Source organism: Ambystoma mexicanum, chromosome 13, assembly GCF_040938575.1.
Source record: "Ambystoma mexicanum isolate Mex_15411 chromosome 13, UKY_AmexF1_1, whole genome shotgun sequence".
NCBI lineage: Eukaryota > Metazoa > Chordata > Amphibia > Caudata > Ambystomatidae > Ambystoma > Ambystoma mexicanum.
The window spans coordinates 195322475-195342660 of NC_090938.1; the positions used below are offsets into that span (position 1 = coordinate 195322475).

The 20186-nt window shown below is 45.0% G+C and overlaps 1 protein-coding gene across 2 annotated transcripts in view; it reads left to right on the plus strand.

The window, feature by feature from the left end:
- The window catches only part of SYT2 (synaptotagmin 2), a 1362149-nt gene that overhangs the window by 646614 nt on the left and 695349 nt on the right, over positions 1 to 20186 (plus strand). For both annotated transcript variants that reach the window (XM_069633618.1, XM_069633614.1), the window contains exon 3: positions 7156 to 7203. The gene's annotated coding sequence lies outside the window, so the exon portion shown is untranslated. The remainder of the gene's footprint in view (positions 1 to 7155; positions 7204 to 20186) is intronic.

Genomic DNA, 20186 nt, shown 5'->3' on the forward strand with positions numbered 1-20186 from the left:
GAGGGAGTTGTAGGGGGATGAGCAAAGAGCTCGAGAAGGAAGATATTTAGGAAGAGAGAGTTGAAGTTATTGAGGCCCAAGGCCCCAGAAGGCCTTGTGAATAATGCAGAGGGTTTTTAACTTAATCCTAGCAGCCACTGTGAGCCAGTGCAAAGATTTCCGTCCTGGAGAGATACGATCCCTGGGCTTGAGGCCATGGACAAGTCTCGCAGTCCTGTTCTGGATGAGTTGCAGGGGGCGGAGAGTTGAAGCAGGCAGATTTAGAAAGATGCTGTTGCAGTAGTCCAGCCTAGAGCAAACAAGAGCTCTGGAGACAGTGAGCTTCTGGAGGAAGGAGAGAAAAGGAAGAATACCTCTGAGGAGGTACAGCTGGTAGTGTGACTTCTTAGAGACGTCAGAGATGTGAGGAGAGAAGGAGAGTGTGGAGTAAAAGATGACACTGAGGTTTTTAGCCTCGCAGTTGGGAGCAGGAAAAGGGCAAGAGAGGCCGGCATGAGAGTGACAGTAAAGGAGGGTGTGGGTGTGCTGATTAGAAGAATCTCAGTCTTACTGGCATTAAGGCAAATATCATTGGCAGCACACCTCTCCTGGAAAGCAGACAGACAGTCAGGGATGAGAGAAGGAGAAGAGGTGGCTGAGGGTAGCCTTAAAATGAGCTGAGTGTCATTCGCACAGCACTGAAAGTTTGGGCAGAGAGCGGCAATGGGGTGGGCAAGAAGTGGCAGATATTGGTTGAACAGCCAGGGAGAGAGGTTAGACCCCTGCGGAACACCAGAAGTAGAGATAGAGATAGAGGAGAAAAGGGACCCAAGTTGGACCTGGGTGGGTCGATCAGAGAGGAAAGAAGTCAGCCATGACAGGGCCTGACCGGTGATACCCAGGTTATCACAGAGATGGTTGAGCAGGATGGCATGGTTGACTGTGTCAAAGGCAGATGAGAGATCAAGTAAGATGAGGACACAGGGGGTGTTGGAATCAAGGTTAGAGAGCAGGTCTTCGTGGATGTTCAGGAGAGCAGTTTCTGTGCTTCTGGCCACTTGGAAGCCAGACTGATGGTCATGAAGAAGACCAACAGATTCAGTGTGAAGATTAAGCTGGGAGATGGCCAGCTTTTCTAGGTGTTAGCCCAGGAAATGAGTGATGGAGATTGGGCGATAGTTAGCCAGGCAGGACGGGTCGGCAGAGGGTTTCTTAAGAAGATGGTGCACAAGGGAGTGCTTCAGGGGGGATGGGAAGGCACTAGTGATGAAGGAGTGGTTGCAGAGGTCGGCGAGAAAAGGAGCAAGGGAGTGAATGTGGTCCTTGATGGTTTTGGAGGAACAGGGGCGAACCTGTTTTGATGAGACTTTCATAGATCAGACTTGTCTAGAAACCTTGTCAGGGGGGAAAAGGGGAAAGGAAGAGAAGGAGGGAGTTGAGGTGGCCGAAGAAGGGCCAGAGGAAGAGCACGGAGTAGAGGGAGGGGGAGAGAGAGGACAGGATGTCCAGAGTTTTAGAGATGAAATGAGAAGCCAGTGCCTTGCAGAGGGCCTGGGAGGGGACAGTAGAGGCACAGACTGCTGCAGAATTGGCCAGTTCCTTGCAGATTTGAAAGAGTTCAGCTGAGTTGTTAGATGCCGCAGAGACGCAGGCTTGAATGTGTGCTCTCTTCTTGGTGCGGACAGAGAGCCTGTATTGCCTTTGGAGCAGACGGCAGGCCAGTTTGTCAGAGGATGTATCAGAAGCACACCATTTCCTCTCAGCCACCCTGCACTTGCGTTTGAGGATGACGAGTTCTGAGTCATAGCAGGAGTTGCACTTGGCTTTGGCCTTCAATCGGACCCTCATTACAGGGGCAAGAAATGCAGGTTTGACCAGAGTAATGCCAGTGATTATGATTAATTTTAAATCTTCTAGTTTATGTCAATTGAAGTGTTCTCTAAATTAGGTTGTTTGTTGGTGCTCGAATAGTAGATATTCCAGAGACCATTACTTCTGAGTTAATCAGTCTTAAAAAACTCATAGTCTTAGTTTATAATAGGAAATTATTATTATTCCAGTAAAAACATGGTTAAACTGAGGATATCTGGTATTGCTTTGACTCATGAGCAACAACCACTACTTGGGATGGTGCAGCACCTATGATATGCAGCCCGTAGACTAACCTATGGCTGAGCATGGTAAAGCTCTTCCTCCCTTAGCCTGGATGTTCTTTTGCATTTAAAGCACAAATAAAGAAACTGGGATGCAAAGGCTCCCAAATGTTCTTTAATATGTCTCTTTGATACTAACACTGCGTGCAGAATGACAAGCAATTAGCAGAAGATATCTGCAAAAACATCAGCGAGGGTGTAGTCGGGAATTCAAATGATCTGTGGCACATCCCCTAAGTAGCGTGAATGTCATGTGATAAGAAAAGGGAGGTTTGCCTGACAATCTGTGTAAAACAATGGCTTCAAGTAGATGACTATATCATCCATTTATTTGATTTCATTCTTGAATGTACAGACATAGGGCCACTGTGTGTATGCTGGCACTTGCTCGAGATGGGGAAATAAAGCTTCAATCATACTTTGTTTAGCATGTTGAAATTGAATTTCTTTTTGTTTGCTGCTTTGTCATGTTTTAATTGTATGCACTTTGATTAAAAGTTCAACAACACGATCTTTTATTTATATTGCCCTGATTTAATTACTTGCAGTTTCCATTCAGGAAAGGGAAAATAAACCAACAGTAGCTCCTTGTAGTCCTGCGTTGAGTTATTACCTGAGCTGCGAACTTGCCAAGCCTCCTCTATGAAACAGAGTATTATTATTGCATTTGAAAGTCATACATTCATATATATATATATATATATATATATATATATTCAGTGAAAAACTTTGTTAAAGGGACGTTATGGTTAAGTTGCGCTACTAAAAACCTATGAAATTCAGTGAAAAAACTTTGTCAAAGGGACGTTATGGTTCCAAGTAAAACCGAAAACCCTTGAAATTCGCCAGTTATGGTAAGCTAAGCAACCATAACTCGCGCCACCACCGTGCAATGCTAAGACTAACACCCAGGACATCAAAGATGACATCACACATGTCATTGATGACATCACTGATGACATCACATGTCTGGCTCACTCTTTTTTCTTTTGCTGACATATCTAGGCCACAAGGTTTTCTTCAGTAACAGTCAGAAACAGTCAGAAAAGGGAGAGAGACACATGGGCATGAGCGGGGGGTGGGCGGGAGGGGGAGAGACACACGGGGCCTGAGCGAGGGGGAGGGAGAGAGACACATGGGGCATGAGCGGGGGTGGGGGGAGGAAGAGAGACACACGGGGCATGAGTGGTGGGTGTGGGGGGGAGAGAGACACACGGGGCATGAGAGGGGGGTGGGGGGGTGGGAGAGAGACACACGGGACATGAGCGGGGGGTGGGCGGGAGGGGGAGAGACACACAGGGCATGAGCGGGGGTGGGGGGAGGGAGAGAGACACACGGGGCATGAGGGGGGGTGGGGGGAGGGAGAGAGACACACGGAGCATGAGCGAGGGTGGGGGGAGGGAGAGAGACACATGGGGCATGAGCGGGGGTGGGGGGAGGAAGAGAGACACACGGGGCATGAGTGGTGGGTGTGGGGGGGAGAGAGACACACGGGGCATGAGAGGGGGGTGGAGGGGTGGGAGAGAGACACACGGGACATGAGCGGGGGGTGGGCGGGAGGGGGAGAGACACACGGGGCATGAGCGGGGCTGGGGGGAGGGAGAGAGACACACGGGGCATGAGGGGGGGTGGGGGGAGGGAGAGAGACACACGGAGCATGAGCGAGGGTGGGGGGGAGGGAGAGAGACACACGGGGCATGAGCGGGGGTGGGGGGGAGAGACACACGGCGTTCGTGTGCAGGCGGCAGATCCTGCTCCTCGGCCCTCCGCTGGCCACCGTGTGCCGATGGCGTGAGTGCGGGGCTGGAGGAACAGGGGAGACACGGAGCATGAGTGGGGGGGACAAGAAGGACACACGGGGCATGAGCAGGGGTGGGAGGAACAGGAGACAGACACAAAAGACTTACTCTGCAGGCGGCAGATCCCGTTCCTGCTGACAAAGCCCCTCATGCGAGGAACAAAGATGGCGGGCGTCTCTGAAGCCAGACACACTGCACGCTTTCACTGCATCCAATGAGCAAACAGGGAAGTGTGTCCGCGAAGCGAAGACAGATATCACTAATTTTTTTCACTTACATTTTTGTCATTTTTTTTTAAAACTACTGCACGAATTTACACCAAATAAAGCAAAGCATGCTTTCGGGACCAAGCCGCCGCTCCTGCCACAAATTTGGTGTAAATCCGTCCAGCGGTTTGGGCTGTAGGCATGAGCAAAGTTTTTTCCCATTATGTCTATGGGAAAAAAAAAGTTTTGGGACTCCCCCTATAACTTTGCCCCCCTGCACGAATCCTCACCAAACTCTGCAGAAAACATCAGAGTGGCTCAAATACTTTTTTTGTAAAGTTTTGTGAGGATTCGTCCAGGGAGAGCGAAGTTATAAGCCGCCCAAAAAGTGCTCTTCCTATCTAAACACCAACTTAACCATAACTACATGGCCACTTGGCCACTACCGTGGCCATATAATATATATATATATATTATTGTGATTCTGGCAGTAGAGAGACTACCTACCCTAACATGAATATTTGTACCAACTAGAGCTGTGGAGATATGTTACAAAGTGCCTAAATTGCAGACTGGCCTCAAATTCCAGCTTCACCACTTGATCAAAGTGTGATTATAGGTGTTAGGGAGAATTTTCTGTTTAGTGCTAAATTCCTCCAACCTTAGGGACACCCCCCCCCCCTCCCACGGCTCTTTTGCTGAAGTTTGGGAATTTAAACTTTTAATTCAATGTGTTTTCTGTGTTTCTTCTTTTGGTTTTGGAGTCTGACAAACTCCATAGGCATCAGCCTTTACATTGTGTCACACAACACCTTCTGTGCAGTGACACAGGGAAGCAGCCCCTTTGTCTAGCTTCTCATGTAACATTTTTGTGGTACCCTTTCCTCACTGAATGGCTATTGGCAGTGGTTTACTTTTAAGTACTCTGGTGTGCATTTACCGCAGGCTGCGTCCACAGCTGGAATAAAACACCCAAGGGGGCCATTTTTGTCAAAATGGCCCATGTCTTCTTTTGATTTACCCTAAATCCCCATAGCCCTGCTGCTATGCTGAAACTCCAAATTCGTATCGACAGAGAAGCCCCTGCAAGAACGACTTCTCCCCTTGAGTTGGTGGGACCAATCAACTCCAAAGTAAACCACCTGGACATCCTCCTGGTGCTGGTTGAAATTCCACTGCAGTTGTGGCTGGAACCGAATAACCAGGGAGAGGGACACCAGATTGTGTGCATTGCTTTTAGACTGACCAAGAGCTGCAGGAAGATTATCTGGACTCCCAGGAAGCAGGACTGACCAAGCCTCAGCCACCTCAACAGAGTGCTGTACCCCAGATGCAAGGAAAGTCCATCTCGACAGCCAGGAACCGCAGTGTTGCTATTTGCGTGAGAAGTAAAGAGCTGAAACATCGAAATGCCACTTATTTGAAGATTGTCGGTTGCGGTCGGTCACCGTCCCATTGCAGTGCAGTAGTCCCTGATGTCCTCCCTCTTATCCCATGACCTTGGCCCAGGAACACCAGGATCTGCAGAGCTGCACAGGAGCTGAAGTCATCTGCTGCCCTTTTTCTTCAACCTAAAGGTACTGTACAGTCTAAGAGAACTTACCTCTTGTTGTGTAACTGCACTTGTTCTCTGTTGGAGAGACCTGTTTTGGTTGATCTGGAGAGTTGCTGATAGCTCCTTTACTTCACAAGTCTAAACAGCTGTTGACCCTACCTTGAATTCTTCTTTTCTACAAAGACTTCTAAAACACTGTGCAAGACCTTTACTTACCTGCAAGAAGTGCTTCAGCTCATCTAGACTTTTGCCTAATCGACTTTGGCCTAGCCTGGCTCCCTGAATGACTCTTCTGCCATCTGACATTGTGTTTTATCCTCCTTCCAGGAATGGGTTAACTAACTTTGCATTGGGGGTTACCAAAAGTACCTGCTTCAGAATATTTGTGTGATCTCGTGTTCTGTTATAATAATCCTTTTCTTTGCCAAACTCTTATGTTTGATTCTAAATGCAACCAGGGGTATATTAATGTCCACATTGTCCTAGTTACTAAAGTTACCTGAGGGTGTAGGAAGTGTCTGTGTGCCATCCCAAAAGGGTACTTACTTATTTATAAATATGAAGAGTGTGTATTTTGGAGTGTATTTGTGTGTTACTATTATATTGCCCCTTCTGAAGAAGGGTTACTCTAACTGACTGTTAAATAAATTATTTTTTTAATCAAGAAACCTTGTGTGTAAGAGTTTATTTGAATACTTGTCACTGTGAATCTCTGTGTAACTCTCCTACAGATCACATTGACCCTGCTTGAGATAAGCCTTGCTGCTCAACACACAACCAACCTTTATAGTACAGACTTACACCAAAGGTTGGGTTCCTATTGCCAGGGGGTCAGGGTTGTTGTAGTGCACCCAAAGGGTACTGCATACAATCTTGCCTTAAAATAGGCAAAATATTTAATATCACTTTGCTCTTTGCTTTATCTGCCAAAAAGGTTCGTGGCTAAATGTGATTCTATCTACGTTACATGCTATTTGAAAAGCCTGTTTCGCTCTTTACGAGGCTATAGTTAGCAATGACAAAGAAAACAATCATTGCTACTGGACAGTGAAAACTTTTTTTGTTGTTGTTGCAACAAATGCACTGTACAAAGAAACCATTTTGCTCAAATATTGAGGGCAGCCTGGGGATTTTGATTACATGTACAATTATTATTGCTGATGAGAGGCGATCCAATACATTAAAACCGAAAGACACATGTTCATGTTACTTAATGCAAGGCTGTTGGCTATTGTCATACTTTCAAGTGAGAGCAAAATGGAATCTTTTTTTTACACGTCAGCAATAGAAGCTTTTTCTAAAGCATGGACACGACCAGTGCACTTTATTAGACAAATAACAAATTCGAGGTGTTTTAAAGTGAATTATTGTTTGTAATATTGTATTATACTATGCTGTGTCTACTGGTTACTATGGAGTACCCTAATTATAAGTTAATAAAACAAATGTTTGTTTATTCGCAGAGCAACACAGGTTCGAATCCCGAATCCACGCGTAGAAACTGAACTCAGGTACGAAATTTGACACATTATAAATAAACAATTAAAATATATATATATATATATATATATATAGTGCAATGATTTCATAATGTTGAGGCAGTCCAGGGTTTGAGGTATGGGGGGTGGGAGAGCGCATCTGGTCTTTCACTCTGCATGCTACCTTGTCTAGAAAGTGCCCTGTTCATCGAGATAATGAAACTGCAAATACCATCATGCAAAGCGCTTGTTGCTGTAATTCAAGGACTGAAGGTGTCCCCATGACATGTAGTCATCAATTGGCAGCTTTATGCCTGCACAGGTGCATTCTCCCATTAAGCATCCAGCAATGCAGAAGCGCACTTTTGTATGGGCCTGCTGCAATTCTTGCAAAGTCATTTGCTAATGGTGATGTCAGTAATTCATATAAATTAGCCTAGAGGTAATACACGTCATATGTATGTGTGTGTGTGTACTCTCTTGTTGTTTGGCTGGAAGATGGAGGCCGGAACAGCTGCTGCTGATGTTCCAGCTGATATCCAGCCAGCATCCTGCATTCCCCCCCTCTCCCGCCCACACCCCTGCACCCACCGGCACAATCAATCTCCTTGGTCGTAAATTAGCGCATACATTAATGTCAGGCCCCCGAAAATCTTCAATTATTCAGAGCTGTTTGAACAGCACTGATGAAAGAGAGGCGGAGACGGGGGAAGGGAAGGTAGGACAACGCTAACAACCCGGAGGCACTCCCGAAGGGTGAGAGGTCGTGCGGATGGGCGGCTGCTGCTTTGTTTTTAAGACTCTTGGAAAAAAAAAAGGTGCAGAGTTGAAATCAATGATAACAAAAGCGCTGTTTTAATACCCGCATCAGGGGTTTTTGTAATAAAAAAAGAATGCAAGGTTCCTGTGATGAATTGACTTCTGCCCTTGAGGGATACACAGATGAGTAGAGGTTAAAGCTCACACTCACACTTCTACAAACCAAGAGCCCACAGAATCATAAAGGTAAAACAGGCACAGTTAAGAGCTATTCCTCCTTCACCTTTTGTGGTAACGTGGGCTGAGTGAAGGGTGTGCTCTTGAGAGGGGTGAGAATGTGGTTCAGTAGCAACCCAAATAGTGAAGTATTACCGTCCAAAATAAAGGAGTGTCCAATCAAGGTTCTATCAAAACGTATGCTTTAATTAAACACAGCATGCACAATAATAACTAACTAGAAAACACTGTAACAGCCCACCGCTGCAGAAGAAACACGGAATATGCACAGATAGAAAAGGTGGAGCTCACTGGATGATGAGACACGGGAGTAAAGGTGTTCAAAAGACCACAATGTTAAAAAAGGATGGTTCCTCTTGTTGCAAGAAGGGATACAAATGACCTAACCTGTCTCTAGGGCCTAAAGATGGACCTGGGGCAGTTATAAGTCAAGTACCTTCTTCAAATGTCTTGAGTGTTCGACGGTGTCAAACCAGGCTTTTAGGTGTCATCCATGGTGTCGGCTCGAGCCGCAGGTGCAACAGTCGCAGTGGTCCTGAGGCAAGCTCGTGTCGAGGCAGGGTCGAGTGGTAGGGGGCTGCAGCATCAAAGGGTCTCCTCGAACTGGGCAAATCGGGTGGTTACTAGATCTGGTTCAGTGGTGCAAGATCGACTGCGGTCGGGCTGGCATCAAGATGCAAGGATGAGTCCGTTCGATGCACAGGCTTGGAGGTCACAGTTTGGGGAATACCAACATTGGGTCGGCTGTTTTACAGGAGCAGCAATGCAGAGGCTGGTATTTCCGATGGCGACTAGTGAAAGGCAAGGCACCAGTTTTCCTTTGTACAAGCAGAGACAACATTTTTACTGGTGGAGTGTAGCAGCGAACAGTGTCGAACAGCAGACGGCGGTTTGGATAACAGTGTAGACCAAGGGGCATCAACGACAGGTTCTGCTGGATTGCTTGGCAGCAAGGTGCGCTCGAATCACCACTTTGAGCAGATCATCCTTGACAATAGGGATCATGAGTGTTTTGGCTGTAACTCCCAATCCAGGGTTTCGAGAGCCAATGTCAGGCCGTTCTCGAGCTCCCAAACAAGGGGTAGGCTGGCACACACCTTCATGGAACCTGCAGCACAGTGATGTCCTAGGCACAGGGTGGCTGGCAGATGGGCAGATTTCTGGACCAACAGCAGTTCTCATCCCAAACGGTCCCTGCCAATTGTTAGGGAGCAGATCTTGCTACTACCTTTGGAACCCAAGCGTTTACCCCACAACTGGACGACTTTAGAAAAGCCTGCTCTCCCAGCAGGGTCCATCAAAATCTTGAGGAGGGTTCAAGGTGAGGCCAGATGATTCAAAGAAGTGGTGGGAAAGCCCTTCTTTTATAGGCAAAATACCCCAGATCATCAGACTAAAGCCAGCCTGGAAGGAGTGGACTTTGCCATTATGATGTCACATCCAAAAGTGCTTTTCTCCAGAGGAAGTGGACGGGACAGTAAAGAGAAAAAGAATCAGAAAGAGAATCAAGATGGCAGAACCTTCCAGAAACTGGACAGACCCCTCTCTGGCTATCCTAGTTCCGTCCCCACCCTTTCTCAATAGGATCAAACGGCCTTTAGAAATGTAGCACCCTGGTTTGAGGCCTGGCTTTCTGTGAATGGGTGCGTCTCTTGGTTTTGGCTCCCATGCCAACATCCTGTGTGAATGGCTGTCCTGGGGGAAAGGGTGTCACCTACCCTTACAAACGAACACAAATAACCAATACCCCAAACTAGCCAAGGCTAGTACTGTCAGCGGAAAAGATGATACTTGTCTGGGAGGAATACATAATACCTCCACAGCTGAACTGGGCCCTCAGGGCTGACACATGTGTGAAGCCAATTTACTGTGGCTTGGCTAACTCTGAAAGATGCTGGACACAATATCCTAACATGAGAGTACAACATCTTCAGGGTTATGTCGTTTTTGGAACAGGGATGCATATTATAAATGCATCCCCTGCACTGTAGCTATTTTGGTGTCTCTGCTGCTGTAAGAGGGCACATTTGACCTTTGAACCTGCTCTTTGACACTGGTAGAGCAAGTGCTGCGAATCAGGATACTGATGCAACAAGGCACAAGTACACACTATGCTTTTGAAATGGAGCTTATGTAAGGTGAATCGGATTACCAGATTTCCCTTTCAAAGATGGACTTATCTAAGTCATTTTATTATTTAATACAAATCAAAAAAGCCAGGGCTTTCCCACCATTGCCAGATGACAATTCATTGAACACACTTGCAGCCAAAAAGGACGAGTCTCATCCGTCTAAGGGTATGAGTCATCCTCCAGGCAAAAGTATCTACCGAGACCATCTGTATTAGAGTGCTACAACCCTGGTTTGTGTTGGATGTCCCTGTCCAATCCCTGTAGGGACACGGCCCAATGCAATAACTTGGGATTCTTACCCTACATACCCATTAGCCAACTCAGAGGTCTGTGGTCTATTTGGACGGTAAAATGAGAACCACTCTCATGACGACAAATGCCTCCTTTTGAATTGTGACATAGTTGGGCTCTCGCTTGGTCAAGGACGTACTAAGATACACAAAAAGTTTCTCTATCCGCTCAGAGTTTAAATGTGCCAACACTGCACCAATTCCAAACTCACAATCATCTGTCTGTATCATGAACTCTTGCCCATAGTTCGCGACCTTCAGAACTGGGGATTAGCGCAAGCCATCTTTCAAGCTCTGGAAGGAGTCTTGCAGGCAGTGGTCCAAGTGTCCTTCTTTGCGATCATCCTGGCGGTTCCATCATTCAAGGGAAGTACCAGAGTCCTATACCCCTTGATGAAAGGTCAAGAATCAAGTAAACTTCTCACCTCCGCCTGGGTAGTGTGGATATCCCAATCCACATAAAGCCTGGACTTTGGCCTGGAAAGGCTGTTTCTTACAGCCATCTAAGAAAGACCTCGGCACTCTGCCCATGGCGAGGCTTGAACACTCTGTGGCAATACTGCCAAAACACTTTAAATATCCTGTAAATGTCTAGAGTAGTTATATTGAACAGTATACAACATTGTACTCAGAAAATAATTCAAGTGCTGAAAATAGTGTCCAGATTTAATGAGATATGCAGGCAGATGCCAATGGGCAGTGCATTTCGGGCCATCAGGTCCTTATTCAGGGCACATTATATTACAGTGATATACAAGTGCTCACATACACAATATATTACAGGGACATACAAGGGCACATAATCATCATATGCAAAGTGTTGGGAACAAGAAAACAAATGCAAAACCAGAGCAAAAAGAGGAAAAAAGAAACCAGGAATTAAACAGTGCATCCAAATACATGAGATAATTGAAAGTGTAGAGGAGCAGCTTGATGCCTCTGCAGGAAGTCCCACCACCCTGCTTCCAGTATGTTGGGAACCTGACAATACACCACACTTGACACCAGTAGTTATGACCATACCACGAAGAGTGTTTGAGAAAAGTTATCCACTGAGAAAACCATACCAGATGTATGCCCGAAGAGATGACAATCTAAGAGAGGAACTACCGAAGGAATCTGAGAAAGAGGGAAAGAGGTGTTAGTGACGTCACGAGGGACAAGAAGTGATGCACTAAGAAGGTCGGCTGAAGAGAATGTATCGATCATATCGAAACTGATGACAAAGTCAAGAATCAAGTAAACTTCCATATGCGGAAAGAAGATTGCATTTGTATGATGCACTGAAGAGAAATTAACTGTCCAATAATTGTTTAGATGCAGTAACGTAAGTAGACTAAACAATCATAGAAGCTGGCTTTACATAGTAAATAGACTGCCAGCGAAGCCATCATTGTATAGAAACTAGACATCGGAGTCATATATTAGTAAATTCAAACCCAGGGAGAAAGAAGGATCGGCAGCTGTGTCACAGGAAGAAATTAGCGGAGACCACAAACATGGATGGTGAAGCTGTCTGGCCTGGTATCAAAGTTGGAGCAAGCCAAGGCCGGTTATCTGTTCTCAAAGGACGTGAACGTGAGAAGCTGAATCCTCCCATGTTAAGCGGAGAGAAAAGAACACCATGTATGTCAAGTCTATTTGTTTAAAAGAAAACATTGACCAGATCAAGGTGTTCTGTCACTTGAGCCAAGGATGAAAATAGAGATGCACATGCAGTTCTAGAACTAAGATAAGTGTTTGCCTGTACTCTTTTATATTCCCCTGCAATGAGAATACACTACAAGGCCAAGTTCAAAGACAATCTCTGTGGCAGAAGGCATGGGTGATGATAGATGATGGACTTATCGGGTGGGGAGGTGAAGCCAAGTTCACCCCCTAACACCTGGGTATGAGCTTACATGCTGCTAAGTGAACCAAATTTTCCTGACATGGCACGAGCGTGCCAACCAATTGTAGAGGGCCATATAAAAAAGAACCCTATAGTGTGAGAGCGAATGATAAGTTGCTTTCTTAATAGTGTTGAAAGTGACTTGCAGTGGAGGAGGGCCCAAGTTGTCCACCTGATGTTAGAGACCCAATCACATCCCGATTCCTGTAGAGGTTATACTTAGATGTTTCCCTTAGTCCTATCACAATCCACCATAGGTTTTTCTTATTTGACACTAATTTTTTTCATAGAAGTGTGTTTTTATGTGATTTGCACTGAGAGCTCGAGCAAACTTCCGTTGATGTCCGTTGTAACTCCCTGTTTTAGATAATTGATAATAAAACTGAAATACTTTGCCAACTTCCTGAGTCGGTCCGATTATTTGGCATCAGAATTATTCTGTCTCCATCCACTGCGTGAGTGTTACCAAGAAGTGAACTAACACGCAAATGAAAAATGAAAAACATAAGTTATAAAATGCATGCCAACAATAAAAGTAATAAATAAACAAAAATGAAAGAATAAATAAACATGAGGCTTTTAACATAGCCTGCATCAATTATACAGTTAGACACCAACGGAAACCTTCGGAGACCTGTGTGTAACAAGAAAGTGAACAAAATAGAACACAAACATAGTTATAATATGGAATCTATGGATCTACATGTATATTAATAAGAGAATGAGATGGTTGTCAGAACTGATTAGGCTGCACCACCCTAAAGTGAGTGTGTGGGTACTGTAATAAAGAGGAACTGCTTTACTGTGACGATATTAGCAAACACCCATGTGCTATTCCAAAAGAACGAAGAAAGTAATGCCTATACAATATACAAGCGGTCTGATCAAAAGCATATATAAAACATATAAACTAGACAGTTATGGATTACTAAGAAAGTGTGTTTACTATTATGGTACAATTATACACAAGTCAAACAAAGGATAAAGCATTGGCTTGATAGTACGATGAAAACATTGTTCAGTCTGATAACTCTCGAAAAAACAGAACAATGGAGTTCTTTGCCCATTGTCCCCATACAAAAATCATTGTTGCCGACTACATGGCCATGAGTTTCACTCTCCAGGGCTTTAGCAAGGCATTGGTTATTTCTGTTGGAATGTCGATTTCCACATTTTTATTGTGAAAACATTCTTTAACTTGAGCTTTCTCACAAATTTAAACAGATCAATTTGTGTTTCCATGTAGTCAATCCGTTTGGTAAGTGCAAATAATAACCTGTTATTGATTACCTGTATTTTATGCACCTAAAGTATCCTATCTGATTAGGTTCACCTTGAGCTTGTTGTTTGCTGGTTCTTGTGATCTACCCTCGTCCTTAGCCTTCTTGTGTGCTCTATCTCTTCTTCCTTCTCCTCCTCCTCCTCCGCCACCTCTTTCTCTGCAACCCCCGAGTTTGTGTTTCCCACTATAATATCTTTTGTAATTGGTTCTGCGAATCTCACATGTTTTGTTGCTTCCTGGTTGTTGCCACATTTGAAACATTTTATTTGATCTAAAAAAAATATTTTTTCTTCAGTAGTTGGTGACATGCTGGTTTTGCTTAGTTGTTGTGTGCTTGTGGTTGCCTCAGTACTTGGTGTCATGCTGGTTGTGTTTGGTTGTTGTTTGCTTGTGGTTGCCTCAGTACTTGGTGTCATGCTGGTTTTGTTTGGTTGTTGTTTGCTTGTGGTTGCCTCAGTACTTGGTGTCATGCTGGTTGTTATGGTTGTTGTTTGCTTGTGGTTGCCTCAGTACTTGAGTCATGGCTGGTTTTGTTTGGTTGTTGTTTGCTTGTGGTTGCCTCAGTACTTCTGTCATGGCTGGTTTTGTTTGGTTGTTGTTGGCTTGTGGTTGCCTCAGTACTTGTGTCATGGCTGGTTTTGTTTGGGTGTTGTTGGCTTGTGGTTGCCTCAGTATGAGTGTCATGGCTGGTTTTGTTTGGTTGTTGTTTGCTTGTGGTTGCCTCAGTACTTAGTGTCATGCTGGTTTTGTTTGGTTGTTGTTTGCTGCAGTTGCCTCAGTACTTGGTGTCATGCTGGTTTTGTTTGGTTGTTGTTTGCTTGTGGTTGTCTCAGTACTTGGTGTCATGCTGGTGTGTGTTGTTTGGTTGTTGTTTGCTTTTGGTTGCCTCAGTACTTAGTGTCATGCTGGTTTTGTTTGGTTGCTGTTTGCTTGTGGTCGCCTCAGTACTTGGTGTCATGCTGGTTTGTATGGTTGTTGTTTGCTTGTGGTTGCCTCAGTACTTGTGTCATGGCTGGTTTTGTTTGGGTGTTGTTGGCTTGTGGTTGGCTCAGTACTTGTGTCATGGCTGGTTTTGTTTGGGTGTTGTTGGCTTGTGGTTGCCTCAGTACTTGTGTCATGGCTGGTTTTGTTTGGTTGTTGTTTGCTTGTGGTTGCCTCAGTATGAGTGTCATGGCTGGTCTGTCAGTTTCATTTTCTGTATCTGAACTAGCAGGTGAGGAGTTAGCTCTACTGTCTTAATATCGTAGTGTTCTGACACTATCATTATATTTAGGGTTGAAACGTGTACACTCTGTCATCCCTGTAATCTCTGTCATCCTTGTTTTGTGTAGTTTAACTTCATCTTGCTGTTTTCATAGACTATCTTTTAAAGGCTTATGGTTCTATGCTTTGGTTGCTTCTGGAGCTGGCACGTTCACGATTTCTATTTTAATGATCTCTATTTGTGCCTCAATCCTTTTGTGCTTCCTGTCCGCATGCTCAATGAGTAGCACAGACATATTTCTAGAACTCATTTTAAGATTCTCCTCCCACTTATCAGCTAAGTCTGCATCATCACAATTATGGAAATAGGGCAAAATACAAATCCTAAGGCACTTGGTATTCTTTTTTGCTCTTAATATTTGCACATTGTACCACGTTCCCAATACTTGTTAATCACCTTAATAGACAATCTCTCTAGTTTAACAAATGTATCCCTTAGCATCTCTTAACTGCTAGACGTACTTCTAAATGCATGGTTAGTGCTTCCTCTAGGTTAGAAAAGTGCTACAGTGTGGTACAATGTGGTAAGATGGTGTCCCCGGTCACATGGAGCAACCGGATAACATTACTTCAGAGAACATGTAAATAAGCTCTTATTAAGGAGAAATTGACCATTGTTCATATTTGTGTTTATTTAAAAAAGTAAACCTTTACAAAAGACTCAAAGTAAAAATTCAAACAATGATTAAGAAAAATTACATTCATCACAAATCAAATTCATTTAGAATTTAACTTTTAAAAGTTTTAAAACACTTAAAACATAAAATTCATCGAAACGATTCTTTCAATTTCGTTTCAACTCCTAGTTGAAAGACATAAAATGAGTTAAACAGGTAAATAATTAAATAAAAGTGTATAATTCACGACTATTTAAAATTGTAGCCCAGAACCACTCTGTATGCATTCATATTTGACGAACCAATCATTCTATTCCAAAGGAAGTGACGGTGCAGGAAGTGAGGTATGATGCAATGCAATTCAAAGGATGAGTAGTGGTGTTCCTGGTAGTCTAGGATCCTTTCCCCACCAATGCACTTAAACAAGCAATACCTGTGTTGTGCTCTTTGTGGATGTGGCTTTTTGCTACTAGAGCACACCATGTCTGCATGCTTGACACAGACCTCCATTCTCATCTAATGCCTTTCTATGCACAGTACACTACATCTCATCTCCTCCGCACTCCAGGCTCTGTCTGCATTGCCTTTCTTGTAATTTTCTTTACTTATCTCCATTTTCTGCCTGGAGCCCCATTTCTTTCAATCCATTTCTGGGAGATGGTTGGCATGGGAGCTGGTCCTGGGCAGGTTCCGGCAGAGGTCATTGTGACATCACAATTAAGTCGTATTACCTTCATACAGTTGTGTAGTGATGTTATTTTCTTATTATAGGTAATCTAAGTCATTATTTGGGTGATTCATATAGCACTCCATGCGTCTAAGTGCTATAATACCCAATGTCACTATAATTAGCACACTTGGTCCTCAAATGAACGACCTGGGGCAAAGGGTTGGTTAAGGTCTGTGCCAGCCTAAGTAGAGTACTAAACTCAGGGCGCACATATTCGTCTTGTGCCACAGGTGATTGCATTGGGCTTGAGCCATCACCATGCCTGACATTACAGGTGAGTAATGATGTCACTACTTGCATGCAATGCAATATGGTTCAGGGTTTTATATACATATTGCCTTCATCCATGTATTAATCATCTGCAGCTGTCTATTTTAAGGGAATCACAAGTGATTGAGCCTTTCTAGGTCTTCTAATGGGCGGGGCTGCAGGCAGAGTTCTGCATGTAGATGTTTACCTTCAAGGTGAGTAATAAAAACCTTAAAACATATTTTATTGTTGTGTCTTGTTATGCATAATATCAAATACCAAAAATTGCCATTTGGTGTCTTGAAAGTCAGACATATTGAAGTGTTTAGAAGTGGCAACCTTTCCTTTTAGAAAGTGCAGCTCCCCGCAAGTGTATGCCTCAGAGTGTAGAATTGACCACTACAAGGTTGCAGCCAGCCTTAGAGATACGTGGGGTACCAGCCACTTATACTCCATAAAAAAGGGCAAAAAAACTCCCATCCAAAATAAAGGAGTAAAAATGATGTCCACATAAAATAGGAAGCAATGAATACCGAGGCAGCTGCGCCCTGCTACCTCTCACTCAACTCCATGTTTGCATCTGTAATAACAATCAATATTAAACCTTTGCCCGATTGAGTTTCAATGAAAAATATCCATCGATTAAATTGCCTGAATTTGTGGGGCAAATAAATCAAAGGTTACTCCCTGTAGTGACTGAAGTACTCCTAGTCCATAGTTCACTTTGCTCTATACTGTAAGGGTGTCTCGGTACATGGACGAGACCGTTACAATTTTTCTATGCAAAAAGAAGCTTCCCCTTTAACTTTAGAGAGTGGCGGCGGGCTTAACCACATCCCGCTATTTCTGCCTACCGGCACCTCATCTAAGTCCCCTTTGTAGCATCAAACTAGAGATGGACTAGCTTAATAGCTGTTATTTTGGGGGAACGTGGTAGGTCGTATGGTGGTAAAGGGTCTATAGACTAGGAGTACTTTAATCACTAGAGTGAGTAACTTTTTATTACTCCTACGTCCAGTCCCATTTCTTCCATACTGTATGGGTGAATATAACACACCATTTTTCAGGGAGGAGGACCAGATATTACTAAGTATTTGAGAGCAGGTTTTGGAGTACAGATTAACCGAATACCGCATCTGACCTCGCACTAGTGTCGAAGCAGTACTGTTTGCAGAATTCTGAAGGCGATGCCCAAGTGGCATATATGACATCCCATGGTACATGTCGCCAGTGGCGTAACACAAAATGTGGGGGCCCCCCTGCGAACCATGCTGCGCCCCCCCCCCAACTCAGCAACAAATCACGGGTCATGCCACACTCTGGGCGAGCTTAGATTATACTGCTTGCACAATACGCACAAACGTGCTGCTGAAGGGGTATGCTGCACACTGTACTATGAGAAAGATAAAAATGGGCCTCATTACGGGTCTGGCGGTAACACTGCCGATGATACCGACAGGTTGCCACCAGACCAAAAAAAATGACCTGCGCCTGACTTCCCGGTAACACCAAGCCCAGCAGCTCGGAAGTCAGGTGGCGGTAATTCTGTAAATCCCCATTCCCATAGAATCACAAAGGACTATATGGGAATGGGGAACACAGAAGCACCAGCACTGTTGCTAACAGTGCCGGTGCCTCTGTTATGGTCTGCTTACCGTGGCCGCTGTGCCCGGCAGGGTCAGACCTGCCGGGCACATCAACTCTGGCAGGCAGACCTGTAGTGTGCCAGTCCAGTAACAATGGTGCCGGTAAGCTTAAGGGCAATGTTGTTACCGGACCGGCACACTTGTAATGAGGCTCGATGTATGTTTTAATGCAATATACAGCACACTTGCTGAGAAAAATTGGCTAAAAAGCAACAGTGTTTACAATTGTTTTGTAGAGTAACACCAATTCAGTACAAGGAAGTCACCAACAATGCACAGGAACATTAATGCTTTGCTATTAAAAATGCCATGCCACATCAAAAACCTGCCCCACTGGCTGCACAATGCAGACTAGTGTAGACACGTTATAACATCTACCTCTCCTGTTCCCTCCCAGGCCCTCTGTATGGCTCTGGCTAAAACTCAGGACATCCTGCTCTCTATCTCCTCGTCCTCTACCTCTTCCTCTCTCTGCCCCCATTTGGCCATCTCTACCTCTCCTCCTCCTTGCTCCTCTTTCTCTCTGACAACACCTGACAAGTCCGATCTATGAAAGTGTTGTCCAAACAGGTGCTCTCCTGCTCCTCCAGAACCATCAAAGACCATGTTGACACCTTGGCTCCAGCTTTGGCCACTTTCTGTAATCACTCTTTTTCCCCTATAATGTTCCTCTCTCCCCTTGAGCACTCCCTTGTGCACCCACTCCTCAAGAAGCCGTCTGCTGATCCTATCTGCCCGGCAAACTATTACCCAATATCCATCAGCTCTTTCCTAGCCAAACTCTTGGAAACACTGGCCGTCTCCCAGCTTACTCTCCACACTGAATATGTTGGTTGCCTCCATGACCATCAGTCTGGCTTAAAAGCTGCCAGAGGCAAATAAATTGCTCTCCTGAACACCCGTGAAGATCTGTTCTCTAACCTTGATTCCAGCATTCCTTCTGTCCTAATCCTCCTTGATCTTTCCTCTACTTTCGACACAGTCAACCACGCCATCCTGATCAATTGACTAGGTGAGAACCTGGGCATCATGGATCAGGCCCTGGAGTGGCTGACCTCCTTCCTCTTGGACTGGCTCTCTCAGGTCCAACTTGGTTCCTTTCTCTCTGCCACCTCTCTGTCTACTTGTGGCATTCCCCAGGGCTCTATTCTCTCACCCTGGTTTTTCAACTTCTACTTGGCTCCTTTGGCCATCTGGTCTCTACCTGCTCCTCGAACTTTCAGTGTTATGTGGATGTCACTCAGCTTTCCTTCAGACTTCTTTCCTCCCTCACTCATTACTGAATGTCTATCCGCGATTCAGTTTTGGTGCGCCTCCAACAATCTCTGCCTTAATGCCAGTAAGACACAGATCCTTCTCACTGGGAACCCTGCCATTGCTTTCCCTCTCTCACTCTGTCCATCCACCTTGAGTCCTCTTCCTTTGCCTTCCTGCAAGGCAAACAACTTGGTGCCATCTTCGACTCCACTCTTTCTCTCCTCACATCTTGGATGTTGCCAAGAAGTCCCACTACCAGCGGCTACTCCTCAAAGGGACTCTTCCCTTTCTCACTTTCCCCCAGAAGCTCACTGTCTCCAGAGCCATGTTTCTCTCGTGGCTGGACCACTGCAACATACTCTTTCTCAATCTGCCTTCCTCTACTCTCTGCCCTCTGCAACAAATAATCCAGAACAGGACTGCGAGAATTATCCTTGACCTCAAGCCCAGGTATCATATCTCTCCAGCCCTGAAACCTCTCCACTGGCTCCCAGTGGCTGAAAGGAACAAGTTCAAGACCCTTTGCATTGTCCACAAGGCTTTCTGGGGTCGGGCTCCATACTACATCCAACGCACTCTTCCAAAATACCTTCTTCCTCAAGCCCTTCCCCCAGCTCCCTCCAACTCTCTAAGGGTTAGATGCTTTTCCAGGCAGAGAGTGGG